Source organism: Sorex araneus, chromosome X (assembly GCF_027595985.1).
Source record: "Sorex araneus isolate mSorAra2 chromosome X, mSorAra2.pri, whole genome shotgun sequence".
NCBI classification, from domain to species: Eukaryota; Metazoa; Chordata; class Mammalia; order Eulipotyphla; family Soricidae; genus Sorex; species Sorex araneus.
The window spans coordinates 185,615,679-185,630,437 of record NC_073313.1 but is presented as its reverse complement, the minus strand read 5'-3'; the positions used below and the strand labels follow the sequence as shown (position 1 = coordinate 185,630,437).

Sequence of the window (14,759 nt, the reverse complement as noted above, 5' to 3'; positions counted from 1 at the left end):
CCTCATTCAGCCCGCAACTCCCTTCCCCGACATGGCCTTCGACTACAATGTAGTTGGTGATCGCTTCTCTGAGTTGACCTTTCCCCGGAACGTGAGGCCAGCCTCGAAGCCATGGAGTCAACCTCCTGGTACTTATTTCTACAGTTCTTGGGTGTTTGGACTACTCAATTCTTTTGCCACGGTGGGTGCTGACGAAGGACAGTAAGTACATGCCTCCTTTCAAGCTGAACCTTGGGGGATTTTGAGATTTCAGTATCAAAGAAATCTCTTGCAATTGGAGATATTAAGTGTCTAATAAACTTGGTATTAGATTAAAGAAAAATGTGTGCCCAAAGCTACATCTCCTGCCACTATTTTTTTTCTGGTTTCCTCAGCACTTGGTAAGAGATTACTCAGAAGGCACCAAAGCCTTCATGTGGAGTCCTTTCCTGCTGGGAAGAAAACTGTTCTCATCTCTCTCCCCTGAAAGTCCTCTTAGCACAAACATTCAATTTCTTCTGCGAAATGTACCTCAGATTTTAACTTGACCTGGGGAAGTGTAAGTAGTTAATGGCTGGGGGCACCTGGCAATTGAGAGAAAACAAAACAAAAACCAAATACTTAAGCATCTTGATTTAGATGCAAAGGAAATTATTTAAATTCAATGGATTCTCGCTGGGACAAGCTAATGTTTCAGATTCAAAATTTAGAGACTTGCAAATCCTGTATGTTAAACTAATTTGACATTTTTTTCTCTTCTGCAAAGAAATAGCTACAGACAGGACAAAGAGAAACTATATCGCTTTTTTTTTTCTTTTCAGGGGAGAGTGCAAATAGTCCTCCAGTATCACAAATTATTCAGTCACATTTCCCACGTTTGGGGAAATTGGAGGGGTCAGCTCATGCTGAGCACAATGGATTAGCCACACCCTGCAAAAATCATCTTCATGATCATAGTATCTCCCCTGTCAGGTAAGCATAAATTTCTTAATATCTTTTAAAAACATTTTTGTGATGAACATAATCACCCCGATTAATCCAAACTTTGCAATGTGCTAACTTCACCTGGAAAAGTGATGGTATCGTCAAAATTTCAAAGTATCTTCAAAATTTCCCTGTCTTCTCTTTGTCTTGTCCTCAACTCCTCTGAGGTCAAACAGGAAAATCCAGCCAAGACTCAGAGTTGGAACTATTCTTCCTTTGTGCGTTCTGGATTTGTTTTGAAAGTCAGATGAAATACAACAATTTTATGCCAAAAACTGCAGTGTACTCACATGAGCAGTAGTTGTTTATCATTTCTAGGCATCTCACAAAATTTGCTCACACAACATAGAGCACTAATTCAGGGTTCAGGTAGGACTTGCTGTGACAAAACTGGAGTAAGTTGGAGTGAGATGGAAAATAAAAAAGTTTGAAGTGAATCGGGGGAAGACTGATGCCAAGTCCTGTGCCTTAAGTGGAACTTGGAAGTAAACCCTATAGACAATAAATCAATCCAGGATCTGAGTGGATCCCAACAGGCAGTGAATTACTTCCAGGGACAAATGGGCCTTATTAAGCTGTGGGAAGTAAATTTCTCCCAGACACCAGATGGGGACCAAAGGATTCTGATAAGGTTGTCAAAAATTGGATCTCAGGGATTGTGGACAATAGGATCTTGGGGGCTAAAAACAACTCTAGGTAAATATCTGCAACTATGGAAAATTTTCTGTAGCATGGTGTACCTATTACCAATTGTATTAATTATTGTATGTCCTTTGAAATGCACTGTAATAAGCTCTGTGTAAATGAGGATGGGGCTTGGCTCTTTTTTTTCCTTTTTTTGGCATTGGCTAGGTCCAGTATGCATGCATAAATAGAAATCAGTGTCTCCCTCTTGAGTATTGGTTTTTTTCTTGGTCAGAATTCTAGAACAGGAGCAGGGGAAGAAAGATGAATCTCTGTCAATATTGCTTTATCCCATCTTCTTTACCAACACATAAAACTATTAGTGTCAATATGCTAAAAATCGAATTAGAACTGAAAGAAAAGATGTTTTAATATCATTATTGACTCTTTTTATCTCTTTTTATCTCAGTGATGCTAAAAATAATATAAATATATTTATAACTTTATGTTGTATTGCAATGAGATCTAGCAACATTTTTATAAAGTATTTTTAATGAAAAAATACATTAAGTAGAGTCCAGCCAGGCTGAAAGATATAAGTGTAGAGCCATAAAATTGATTCAGGGCTATTCTTTATGACTTTTTGTTTCTGGGGAGTTTCTAAATCAGAAATATGACCCTAGAATCTTCAACATTGAGCAATATTTTTGGTAGGGAGTAGCAGTGGTGCCTGAAGATGACACAGGTTTCTGTGCTGGGGGTCTGCATCCTATAGTGTTCAGGAGATCAAGTGGTACCACGATTAAACCATTTGAGTCTACGTTGCCACAAGCAAACCAAGAGCATTAACCTCTCTACTAGCTCTTGGGCCCCAGGGCAAATAGTTTGAAATCAGAGACAAATTTGAAGTCTATTCTCACTTGACAATTCTATTAGGTTTTATATATTTATTTGGGAAGGTGGGTCACACTGAACTGAGTTAGAGCTATTCTGTGCTCTGGGGTTAACAGGCAGTATCGGGAATCAAACCTATATCAGCCACATGAAAAGTGACTTATATCTCTGCCATCCTTCTGACCTCTCTAGAACATTGTTCCATGCGTTTTCTGTGATATTAAAGCAATGTGCATTTTTTTTTTGTTTTGCTTTTCGGGTCACACCCAGAGATACACATGGATTATTCCCAGCTCTGCACTCTGGAATTACTCCTGGCGGTGCTGGGGGACCATATGGGATGCTGGGAATCGAACCCAGGTCGGCAATATGCAAGACAAATGCCCTACCCGCTGTGCTATCACACCAGCCCCTAATGTGCATTTTTAAACTTCTGAATGAAAATTGTTGGACTGGAGTGATAGCATAGTGGGTAGGGCATTTGCCTTGCAAGTGGCCAGCCTAGGTTCAGTTTCTCCATCCCCTCTCGGAGAGTCTGACAAGATACTGAGAGTATCCTACGTGCACGGCAGAGCCTGGCAAGCTACCCATGGGGTATTCAATATGCCAAAAACAGTAACAAGTCTCACAATGGAGATATTACTGGTGCCTGCCCAAGCAAATTGATGAACAATGGACAACAGTGCTACAGTGCTACTCCAGAAGATGGACCTGTTTTGTTGGTGGGAGACGTACCACTGCAGTTCTTGGGGCTACTCCCAGTGGTTCTAGGAGTCAGAAAGGAAAATAAGGTGCTAGGAATAGAATTGAGGCTTCTGGTATGCAATGCACTAATTCAGTTGACCCTAAGAGAGGGATTTGTTTTGGGTTTTTTATTTGTTTGCTGTTGTTTGCTGTTTTTCTTTTTCTTTTTCTTTTTCTTTTTTTTTTGGGGGGGACACTTAGTGGTACTCAGGGCTTAACTGCTGGCTCTGAGATCAGGGTACCACAAGCAGTGCCAGAGATCAAACCTGGGTATTTTGTGCTTGTGTGCAGAGGAAGCACCCTATTTGCTATACTATCATTTTGGCACCAAGGAGCCTGTTTATTAATGTGTGCATTTTACTGTGAGTGCAACTCGGGGTGTGTGTGTGTGTGTGTGTCTGTGTGTGTGTGTGTGTGTGTGTGTGTGTGTGTGTGTGTATGACAGAGAGACAGGTCGGGTTTCTTCCCATTATTGCCTTTTTTCACAGTATGAAAGCTACAATTGAAAAAGTGGGGTTCAAAGATAAGGTCACCCCAAAGGATATGTTCAACAAATGTATCACAGCATCCATCATATTGGCAGGTCAGATAAGAGCAACCCTAAGGCTTTAAGAAAAATTAAGTGAGTGTAAAAACAGTGGGAAGGGAGCAATATAAACCTTCATATCTCAATCATGAGCAACTTTGTAGCTGTGCATCTCACTGTGATTCAATTAAGAGGGGGAGAAAAAGAAGAGAAAAGAAAAGCTTCCAAAAGGTGGAACTTAAAGCTGGTAAGGCCTGAAAGTAGCTGTTCATAGACTCTAAGCAAAAGTGGAATGTGTTTTTCACCAGAAACTAAAATCAGCTGCTATTTTGGAACTGTGCTCAAAAAATACTTATAAACTGAATGTAATTTCTTCAAATCAAATGATATATTGAGAACCTGTTAAAAGCTTAAATCTTAGCCAGAGTTTCAAATTCTATCCTCAGTATTTTGTAATTGAAGGCCAGGTTAGAATATCAGTTTAAGGACCTAATAGCTACATGCATTTGAATAACTTAGCTACTCTAAATCTAAGTTTCCTTAGAATAGCCCCATATGATTATGGGGCAGATTTGTGGTAATTATACAGTGACAAAATCTGACACATAGTAGGCAGTCAACAATGATAACCACCATTACGACAAAGAAGACTTGGTGAATATAATACCTTGCATTGAATCACAATTCAGCAATTTACGAATTAGGAGGAAAAAAGGGTGCCTACACAATAGCACAGTGAGTATGGTGATTTCCTTGCACAGAGCTCACACAGGTTCAATCCCAGGTTTGCCATATGATCCTCTGAGCCTCCCAGGAGTGACACCTGAGCACAGAGATAGGAGTAAGCTCCAAGCACTGACCGGTTTCCTTTTTTTCATTATTTTGTTGTCCCCACAGATAGGTGAACACAGATTTGGATATATGTAATTCCCTATTTAGTTGCACTTTAATTGCAACAAAATGTAAGAAAGCACGCGGGTTGAAAGTTTAAGAGAATGAAATCAAATCGTAGTTAATGTAAAGGAAAAGAAGAGACAAGATGACTAAGACAGATGTGAACATTGTTCTTAGATATTTGCAGTAGAATAATAATAAATAAGTGAAGTGTCCTGGTCATGGATACTCCAGTGAGCAGAGAAAAGGGGAAAAGTTTGCTAGGATTTGGGAATAACACTTTATTCCCTACTAATAACTAATTATAACTTTCACATAGAAAGAGTGTAGTCCTATGGTTATACTCTAGTCTTGTGGTTATATTTTACTATGCTTATAGCAGGGGGATATTATTAGTTTTTAACACTTAAGATGTAATTGTCTTGAAGCTGTAGGAAATGTGAACAAGTATTTAGGTTTAGCTGCTTTTACAGGTAAAACCTCAATTTATGGGTCCATTTTCTAATTCTGTAGCAGAAATCTAGTAGAAACTAAAGAGCCTTCAATCCTATTACAACAAAAAAGACAAATATAAGAAGTGTATTTCTGCTCTACCTGATTTGAAAATTAAAGATTAGATTGGAGCAGATATGCAATCAAAGCCAGGATCCTTATCTAAACTGATCTTTGGGCTGCTAAATGGGGTAGAAAATGCCATCTGAATAGATCATTGCATCTTCCTTGGGCTATGTAACAATATCACCTCAAAAGCACTTACATTAACACATTGTCACCTTTATTTTTAAACCAAGTCTTCACTAGAATGTATCAAAATTAGAATGGGAGATACGGAAATAAGGAAAAATGATGGTATTAGATAAAGCTTTGCATAAGACAGACTTAATTATTGCTTGACACTCAACTAACAGTAACCTATTGAGATGATTTTCATGAGCAAAAAATTTAAGCCAGAGGAAACCTAGAAAATCTAACAGGAAGAATGAATATGCCATTGCATTTCCAAGTTCAAATATGTCCCCATGGTTCCTCTTCATACTAAACCCAAATCATCCCTCATCATTTATCTGTATAGAGACTATGAGGATGGTACACTCAGGAATTATCAACTTTTAACCCAAATTAAAAAATTACAAAAATGGTGATAAAGATCAATATGTTAGAAATATGTTCACATCATTTCCATAAAAACTTATTTATCTGTTATTCATATAATAGCAGATAATCAGGGCAAATATTACAAACCTTATTGGCAAAATACTAATGACATCTGTGGTGAAGTTGAGACCAAGAATTTTTTTCTGTTGTCCTACAGTTTTACTATGGTATTTAATATTCAAATAAAACATATTTTCTTGTTTCATATAATGGACTGGAGCAATAACACAGCGGATAGGGTATTTGCCTTGCACGCGGCTGACCCGGGTTCAATTCCTCTGTCCCTCTTGGAGAACCTGGCAAGCTACAGAGACTATTCCACCCACACGGCAGAGCCTGGCAAGCTCCCTGTGGCATATCTAATATGCCAAAAACAGTAACAACAAGTCTCACAATGGAGACATTACTGGTGCACAGTCAAACAAATCAGCAAATCTATGAACAATGGGACGACGGTACTACAGTGCTACAGTTTTATATACGTAGTATTATTTCTGTTGCAATGAGCATGATTATCTATATACCTGTCATCTATGTACCTTCCACAACAATTTATATTTGTGTAGAAAACAGGAATATCTAACTCAATGTACCAACAAAGGCGAGGAAATCAGTAGAGTTATACGTTCTATTCTTGAATTGATTTTGTCTTACTTGCTCAGATGTTTCTTGGAATAATTGTACCAATCAATTTCACAGTGGTTTAGTCTCTTGACTACTAAGCCACAATCTGTGCTTAATTATCATAGTCTTTCTAAGTCTAGATCTTTTATCAGATTACAAATAGTTAGAAAAGATTTGTTTGATAAAACTTAAGCTAAAACACTTTGGTTATCAAAGATGAAAATTAAGAATATCATTTCAGTGAATACTTGTATATACAAACATATGTGCATTTTATGTATGTGCAATATGTCAACATTATACTTTTTATTTAAATATCAGTTCTGTCAAAGCAGGCATTATTCAGTATCTATGTATCTATGGCTATTTTTTTCCATGTTGATAACACTCATGTTAAGAACAAAATAATATATTCTACTGGTGCCTTAGAAAGCACTTCAACCTTGTTTGATAATCTTCAAAATGCAGTAATATGTAGTGTTAAATTTTCAAAAAGAAAGAGACAGACACAGAAAAATTGCACTCATTTGCGGAATATAATACAACAGAATGGGAGACTAACACCCAATAATAGTAGCAAGAAGTACCAGGAGGCCTGCTCCACAGCTTGGAAGCTGACCTCACATGCTGGGGGAGAGGGCAGCTCAGATAGAGAAGGGAACACCAACTAAAGTGTAGTGGAGGATTCACTCAGGATGGGAAAGGCGGGTTGAAAGCAGACTATAGATTGAACACGATAGCCACCCAGTATCTCCACTGCAAACCTTAACACCCAAAAGGAGAGAGAGAACAGTAAGGAATTCCCTGTCATGGGGTGTGTGTGTGGGGGGGGGGGAACAGCAGGGGGCGAGGGGAGGACCCTGGGGCCATCGGTGGAGGAGAATGAGCACTTGTGAAGGGATGCGTATTTGACTATTGTATAACTGTAACACAGGCACGAAATTCTGTAACTGTACTTTCACGGTGACTCATTAATAAAAAAAATAATAATTTTTAAAATATGTTAATGTAAAACTTGCAAATGAATGCACACATAGGCACATATTGGCACACTCACACTCACACACATACACACACACACACACACACATATATATATATGTTTGTTATTATGTCTTCAACAGGACAAGCCATAAGATTATTTCAAAACAACAAATCAATATCTCAAAACCACTCTGTAATTGTATGTCTCTTCCTGTATTCTTCATTTAATTAGAACATTATTGAAGATCTTTGTTTTTCTCAGGTAATAGCATTTTGATCAATAAATTGCAAGGGTGGGGCACTCATTAATACTATGTGTGCTTATTATCCACATAATAAATAATTATTATGTTCTGAATATGTTACTCAAGAATCACTGTGCTCTGAATATGTTACTGAAATAAAAAGCAGAATGTATCTGAAGTTTCACATTTTGTCCATAATATAAAGTATCACAGAAAAGAAAAACACACTCAGGCCCCTCTCCCCTGACACACACATACTTCACAAATCAGAATATAAAGGGTGCTAGCTTAACACTATCTTGAAACATTCAGAGTGGAACATGTCTGTACACCTCCAATTGTATTTATCAATCCTCTTTGAAAAACATTCAATTTTACAGAAAAATAGATTGCACATTTCTTCCAAATTACTATTTCATTTCCTGAGAAATAATCGCAAAGTTGGCACTCAAATCAATATTTGGGGGATAACAGATTTTTTTCTCTTTTTCTTTTTTTTAATTTTATTTTATTGAATCACTGTGATAAAATGGGGGATAACATATTTTGACACTTAATGAATTATCACATAGAATGAGTGCACATATAATGTTCTATCTTCTATGCGATACATAGTTAACCTATATCTGTGTCTATATGTAGATATGTAAAACATTTATGTATGGTATTAATTATTTTAAGCAGAGAAAAAGCATTTGGACTTCAACAGTGGGTTTAGATTTCGCTTTTTGTGGGAGTGTCCCACACCCAGAGATGTTCATGGGTTATTACTGCCTCTGTGTTCAGGGCTCACTCCTGAGAGTGCTAAGGGATATAGGATGCCAGGGATCAAACCACATGTGAGGCAAGCACTTTTACCCACTGTACAATGTCTCTAATGCCAGTAGTTTTCTTGTGAACGATGACCTAATTGGTAGGATTTTCTAGTGAATTGAATCTAAGCAAAACATGCAAGATTATTTTACGATTAGCAGATTTACCAGAATTAGAAACCAAAATTGGCATTAAAATATACAACAGTTTTATTTAATTAGCCACACTTATCAAAACTATAAAAAAGTAAGAAAGCCTTACTGATGAAGGTCCAAAATCCATTTTTCTTTTTCACAAATGTTTGGAGATAGAAGTACAGCTTTATTAAGTACTGAAATGCATGTCATCATGCAGAATTCTGTCCATATATTTCTGCTACTGATTCAGGCCTCTTGGGTGTGCTTTACTTTATTTATCCTATGCATATATAGAATACAATATAGCAAGTAGTTATTTTCTCCATTTGTTATATGACTAGCATTAGATCTCTTTTAGGATGGAGTTCACTGTATCACTGTATCACTGTAATCCCATTGTTCATCAGTTTGCATGAGTGTGCGCCAGTAATGTCTCCATTGTGAGACTTGTTACTATTTTTGGCATATCAAATACACCATGGGTAGCTTGCCAGGCTCTGCCATAAAGGTGGGATACTCTCAGTAGCTTGCTGGGCTCTCCGAGAGGGGTGGAGGAATTGAACCTGGGTCGGCTGCGTGCAAGGCAAATGCCCTACCCGCTGTGCTATCGCTCCACTCCATAGGATGGAGTTAGACAAATGTTTTCCCCCCAATTTATTTGTGAGTCACATCCAATGGCACTTGGGCCTTACTTCTTGCTCTGTGCTCAGGGATCACACCTGGTAGAGCTTGGAGAAATATCTGGAGTGCTGGGAATTAAACTTGTTTTGGTGCATGCGAGAAAACTACTTTATCGGGGCTGGAGCGATAGCACAGCGGGTAGGGCGTTTGCCTTGCACGCGGCCGACCCGGGTTCCATTCCCAGCATCCCATATGGTCCCCTGAGCACCACCAGGGATAATTCCTGAGTGCAGAGGCAGGAGTAACCCTTGTGCAGAGCCAGGTGTGACCCAAAAAGCAAAAAAAAAAAAGTACTTTATCTATTATACTACTCTCTGCTACACTTTAGAGAACTTTAAGAGTATATTCTATTTTATTCATTTATTTTTCGGTTTTCCTAAGGGACCATATGCAGCACTGGAGATTGATCAAGCATTGACCACATTCAAGGCAGTCACTGTGTAAGCATTGACCACATTCAAGGCAGTCACTGTGCAATATCTATCCAAAATTGTGATTGCTATTTTCAAATAAGCATACTTAGTTATTATATATTAATCAAGGAAAGAAAAATGAGACAGTTATTAATTAATATACTCTTCTAATCAGTAAACTTTTAAACATTGTTTTAAAAATTGTTTGGGTTATAAAAAGTTTCTCTTGATCTGAGATAATAATTGCACAGTAGCAATAAAATACAAGGTTTCCAAAGGATTAAAAACAGGGATCTCTCCCCCTCCCAAAAAATTAAATGAAAATTACTTCAAGTTTAAAATGAGATGGAAATATAGACTGGGGTGTAAAGCCCTTGTCATGCATCTAGCTGACCCAGGTTTTAATCCCTGATTCTGCATATGGTTATCCAAGTACCACCTGGGGTCACCATTGAGCACTGAATCAGAAATGGACCCTGAACTGGATATGCTACCCACCACCACCTCAAATAAATAAATAAATAAATAAATAAATAAATAAATAAATAAATAAATAAATCCTGTTGTCCCTCAATTTATTCGAGCGGGCACCGGTAACATCTCTATTCCCCCCAGCCCTGAGATTTTAGCAGCCTCTCCTTACTCGTCTTTCCCAGTGATTGGAGGCTCATTCAGGGTCAAGGGAATGAGACTCATCGTTACTGTTTTAGGCATACCAAATATGCCATGGGTAGCTTGCCAAGCTCTGTCTATGTGGGTAGAATACTCTCAGTAGCTTGCCGGGCTCTCTGAGAGGCAGGATGTACAATATAACCTTAATATTTAATCTGATAGCTCATTACTTCCCATCTCCCATGGTAAGTCAACTATGTACTCATTTACAAAAATGGACATATAAAATAATAAAAATATTTAGCAATCCAATAGCACTTATACAAATAAATGTATGGTGCATACTCTGGGGGTCCTTGCTGATGTGTAAAGCCAAACATTGGCCACAATTGAGAGGATCATTCTACTGCCTTCTCAAAACTCTCATACATCTAATCACTTCCATGTAATAAGATAAATAAGAGTTTAGTTAATGCATTCTTAAGCAGTAATCTATGTCATTTATTTTACATAACAAAATTTTATATAAAAATTTATTTCAGTTAATCCTTGATAATTTACAAAATAATTTTGCAAAAATAGTTTTACAAAAACCTATTTACAATATTTAAAGTATGGGATGCCTTATTTTGAGACATGGGCTCTTTTTGAAATACCAACAGACAGTTATTAGTTGCCTCGGTTTGAGCTACTCTAGAAGTCTCCATGCTCTCTCTTAATAGCAGCTATTGACATAGTAAGAGAGGCTGACTGTGAAGCTGGACACTAAACAAATTACTTTATCATCTATAACCCTAAGCAGAGAAGTCTACTGAGACAAGAAAATAGCTGAAGAAAGAGAACAAAGGAGATACAAAGACAGATCTCACAACAAAGGGAAGTAATAGCCCAAGTAAGAGAGGAAAACACAGTAGAGGTTAAGAATAAAGAAAAAAAATCTGAAATGATTTTTCTGCACCTGCCTTGAAAGTAATTTCACACACGGGCTGAGCTTTCTCCATGCAGCAAATGCTCTGAAGCCAACATGCAGCTGATAATCACAACACCTTGTCTGTGAAGAATAATTGTGGGAGTAAGCATGCACACTCCCATGTAATTTCATTGAATGGAAGGAGATTATGAAAGAAGTTTGAGTTCACTCTGCCACCCAAAGACTGAAAAAAGATATGAAGGCCATGCAATACTTGAACCTACCTGTAATCTAAGGATAACAGACAGTTATTTTTTTTATATTTTTTAAATAAACACCAATTTATAAATTAATCCCCAAACAAAGCATCTGGCAACTTCTAAGTGAGGTGCCATGTTTGATGATGATGATTAAAATACTGAACTCAGTGAGTAAGGTCTTTAGGGAGTGTGAATCAGAACATATAGACTAACAATATTAGCAGTGATTGTGGAATCCACAAGGCCATTAGTGAAAGACATGAAATTCAGTTATTATAGATTGATAGTACAAGATTAAATAAATAGTTCGACCAACATTTACAAATGGCAATTCAGACCTAAAAAGACTGCTTGTCATAGACATATGACATATTGAGACAACACTGCTTGTCTAAGTATGGAAAAAGGATAGTTTATGAGGTCAAAATAGATGACCTATACATTGGATAATCAGTAGTTCTGGAGAGATAAGACTTTCCTCATTCTGATTTAGATAGAAGAACTACCTCTGCAATGATAAGTATCTCCTTGAGTTTGGAAATAGCTCATTATTAGGCTTGGGTTTAAAAAAATGCATGCAAAGATAAATATATATATATATATAACTTTACATATTATATATTCACTATATATTTCTATATCTCTATACAAATATAAATATTGGAGTCTCAGTAAAAGGCATTAGAACTCCAAATTGATTTCCTATTAGCTAATTAGTTATTTGATCTTGGGTAAAATATCTACCCATCTATGTTAGGGAATTCTTACTCTAGAATGGGAGTGAGACTAACTATTCTGTTGACCTACAGTGAGGAGGGGAATGGGATCTCATTGATAACATTCAAGTATGGAGTGTAGATTTGGAACCTCACCAATGGCAAAACACATCACTTAACTTGATCTGTGTTCCTGAATTCCAATCTTCTGGTTTTATTTCTGTTGATTGTGTCAAAAGTTTCCTGATTGTTATAGAATGAGAGGCATTAATCTCTTTTTTAATATACTGGTGAGCTCAGCCTGTCTGCAATCAGAAAGTAACTGCCCTTGTTGACCTCAATCCTATAACCTGGCAGAGCTCTTTCACACAAAAAGAAACTCATGGAAATGGCAGAATGTTGCCAGATGACTGCAGTGAGTGCTGCACAGCCTCTGAGTGGGACTGAGCAGACTCTTGCCCAGAGTCCTTCCAGAAAACTCTTTCTTTTTGTACTTTTGTTTGTTTCTTTGGGGTGCCATATTAAGGGATGCTCAGGGGTTAGTACTGGCCTTGCAGTTAGGAATCAGTCTTGTAGGTGCTCCCTGGATCACATAGGATGCTGGGGATCAAATCTTGGTCAGTCGTGTGCAAATCAAATGCCCTACCTGATATACTATTTCTCCTTTCCCCAAAAAACTCTGTTTCTATTCAGAGTGTAAGTTTACAGAATCCCTTCTCCTATGAATTGGTAAATTCTTTATATCTATCATAATAATCACAGTCTGCAGCTTATAGATGGAACACAGGTGATGGGGAAAGATTATATGTGTTGTTCCAATATGAGAGGAGAGTCAAGATTTTTCTCTTTATATAGAAGACATAAGTAATAAGAGTTTATTTATGGAAGTAAGTAACGCATGAGTGGAAGGCATATGCAAGGAGTGTCTAAAGATTAAGGTCTGAGTCCCTATAGGTGACTTTCTATCTTGACTTAAACAAATCAATTGCTAATTGAAGATTTGGCAATCTTCAATTACATATATATAATTCACAATACATACATGAGTAAAATATGGAGAAAGATGCAAATTTGTCTTGCATTTAATATAAAATTTAAAATGTCAAACACTTTAGTGGCTAGTTAAATCTGAGCTCTTAGAATCTCCTGGATTCTCATGTTGGTTTTTATTTTTTTCCTAGTGAACAGTACATTAATGAAAAGTTTGAAAAATCTATCTTTCACCATTAAACATAAATCAAAATTTTTGTGAATGTTGCAATAAGAAAAGTGTAGGAAGGGAGACAAAACTGAGAGAAGGGAAATGAAATTAAGAAAAAAGAAAGAATAAGAAAGAGCAGCGGAAATAGGAATAAAAATGTACAGTTAAAAAGGGCACACTGGGGGCTGGAGAGATAACATAGCAGTTAGGGCGATTGCCTTGCATGTGGCTGACGAGGTCGATGTTCGATGTTCCATTCTCAACATCCCACATTGTTCCCCCGAGAACCGCCAGGAGTAATTCGTGGATGCAGAGCCAGGAGTAAACCCTGAGTATCACCGGGTGTGACCCAAAAAGGAAAAAAAAAGAGCAAACTGGGTGAAGGAGAAAAATGTTGGAGAGAAAGGACTTGGGAAGCATAAACTGTTTTTTAAAGTGAGCAAGAATAGAATAAAATAGAGTAGCCCCAGTGCCGTGATTTGTTTTGAAAACATAATGCTTTGTTTTGGAGTAATGCATCTTTCTATTATTATTTATGGAGATATCTGGATATAATCTCAATCTTTTTCATTCATCAATTGTTATTTAATAGAAAAGGTCTCTGGTAAATCAAGAAATAAATGTATGGTGGTCTTTTCTTAAGTATTTTTTTCCAAATGGAAGAATGAAGCCTTTGTTGTAGAATAAGAATTTATAGTTTATTAGTCATTATACCAGCAGTTGATTTTTAACTCAACATTAAGAGTCAAAAAGCACTTGAACTATTCATTTCACAAAAGCAAACTCCATTAGGATAAGAAAGGAAATGCAGTTTTATCAACCTTCACAGTTTACTTATACATATCATAGGGCAGTGAAAACTCTTCATTCAAACCCATCTCCACACTGATTTTCTCAAGGTCTATTCAAGGATATTTCCTACATCACACCGACATCTTCTCCAAGGGCCTCTTCCTCATTCTGTAGAGGATGTGCTCCTTAATTATTTCCTTTCTCACCAGACTCTCTGTATTTTTCTATAAGTCAGCTCACTGAATAAAGTGCAGAAACAGTCATATAAAGACACTTCCCTGCATTCAAGTCAGAAAGCCAGACATTCAGATTTCTCTATCAGATAAATCCCAGTTCTGCCCATACTCCTTTAGATGGTGGAGTGGAAGTAGCACTGTCACTGTAGCACTGTCATCTTGTTGTTCATCGATTTGTAGAGCGGTCACCAGTAACGTCTCCATTGTGAGACTTGTTGTTACTGTTTTTGGCATATTGAATATGCCACAGGTAGCTTGCCAGGCTCTTCTGTATGAGCAGGAAACCCTCAGTAGCTTGCCAGTCTCTCTGAGAGAGATGGAGGAATCAAACCCGG

General features: G+C 37.3%; 1 protein-coding gene and 1 non-coding gene across 2 annotated transcripts in view; both read right to left on the bottom strand.

The window, feature by feature from the left end:
* The window catches only part of CNTNAP5 (contactin associated protein family member 5), a 932,137-nt gene that overhangs the window by 906,025 nt on the left and 11,353 nt on the right, over nt 1–14,759 (bottom strand). The gene's annotated exons all lie outside the window — the stretch shown is intronic.
* On the bottom strand, nt 798–959 carry LOC129400263 (U1 spliceosomal RNA). Its single transcript, XR_008627570.1, has one exon. It is a non-coding gene; the product is annotated as a U1 spliceosomal RNA (small nuclear RNA).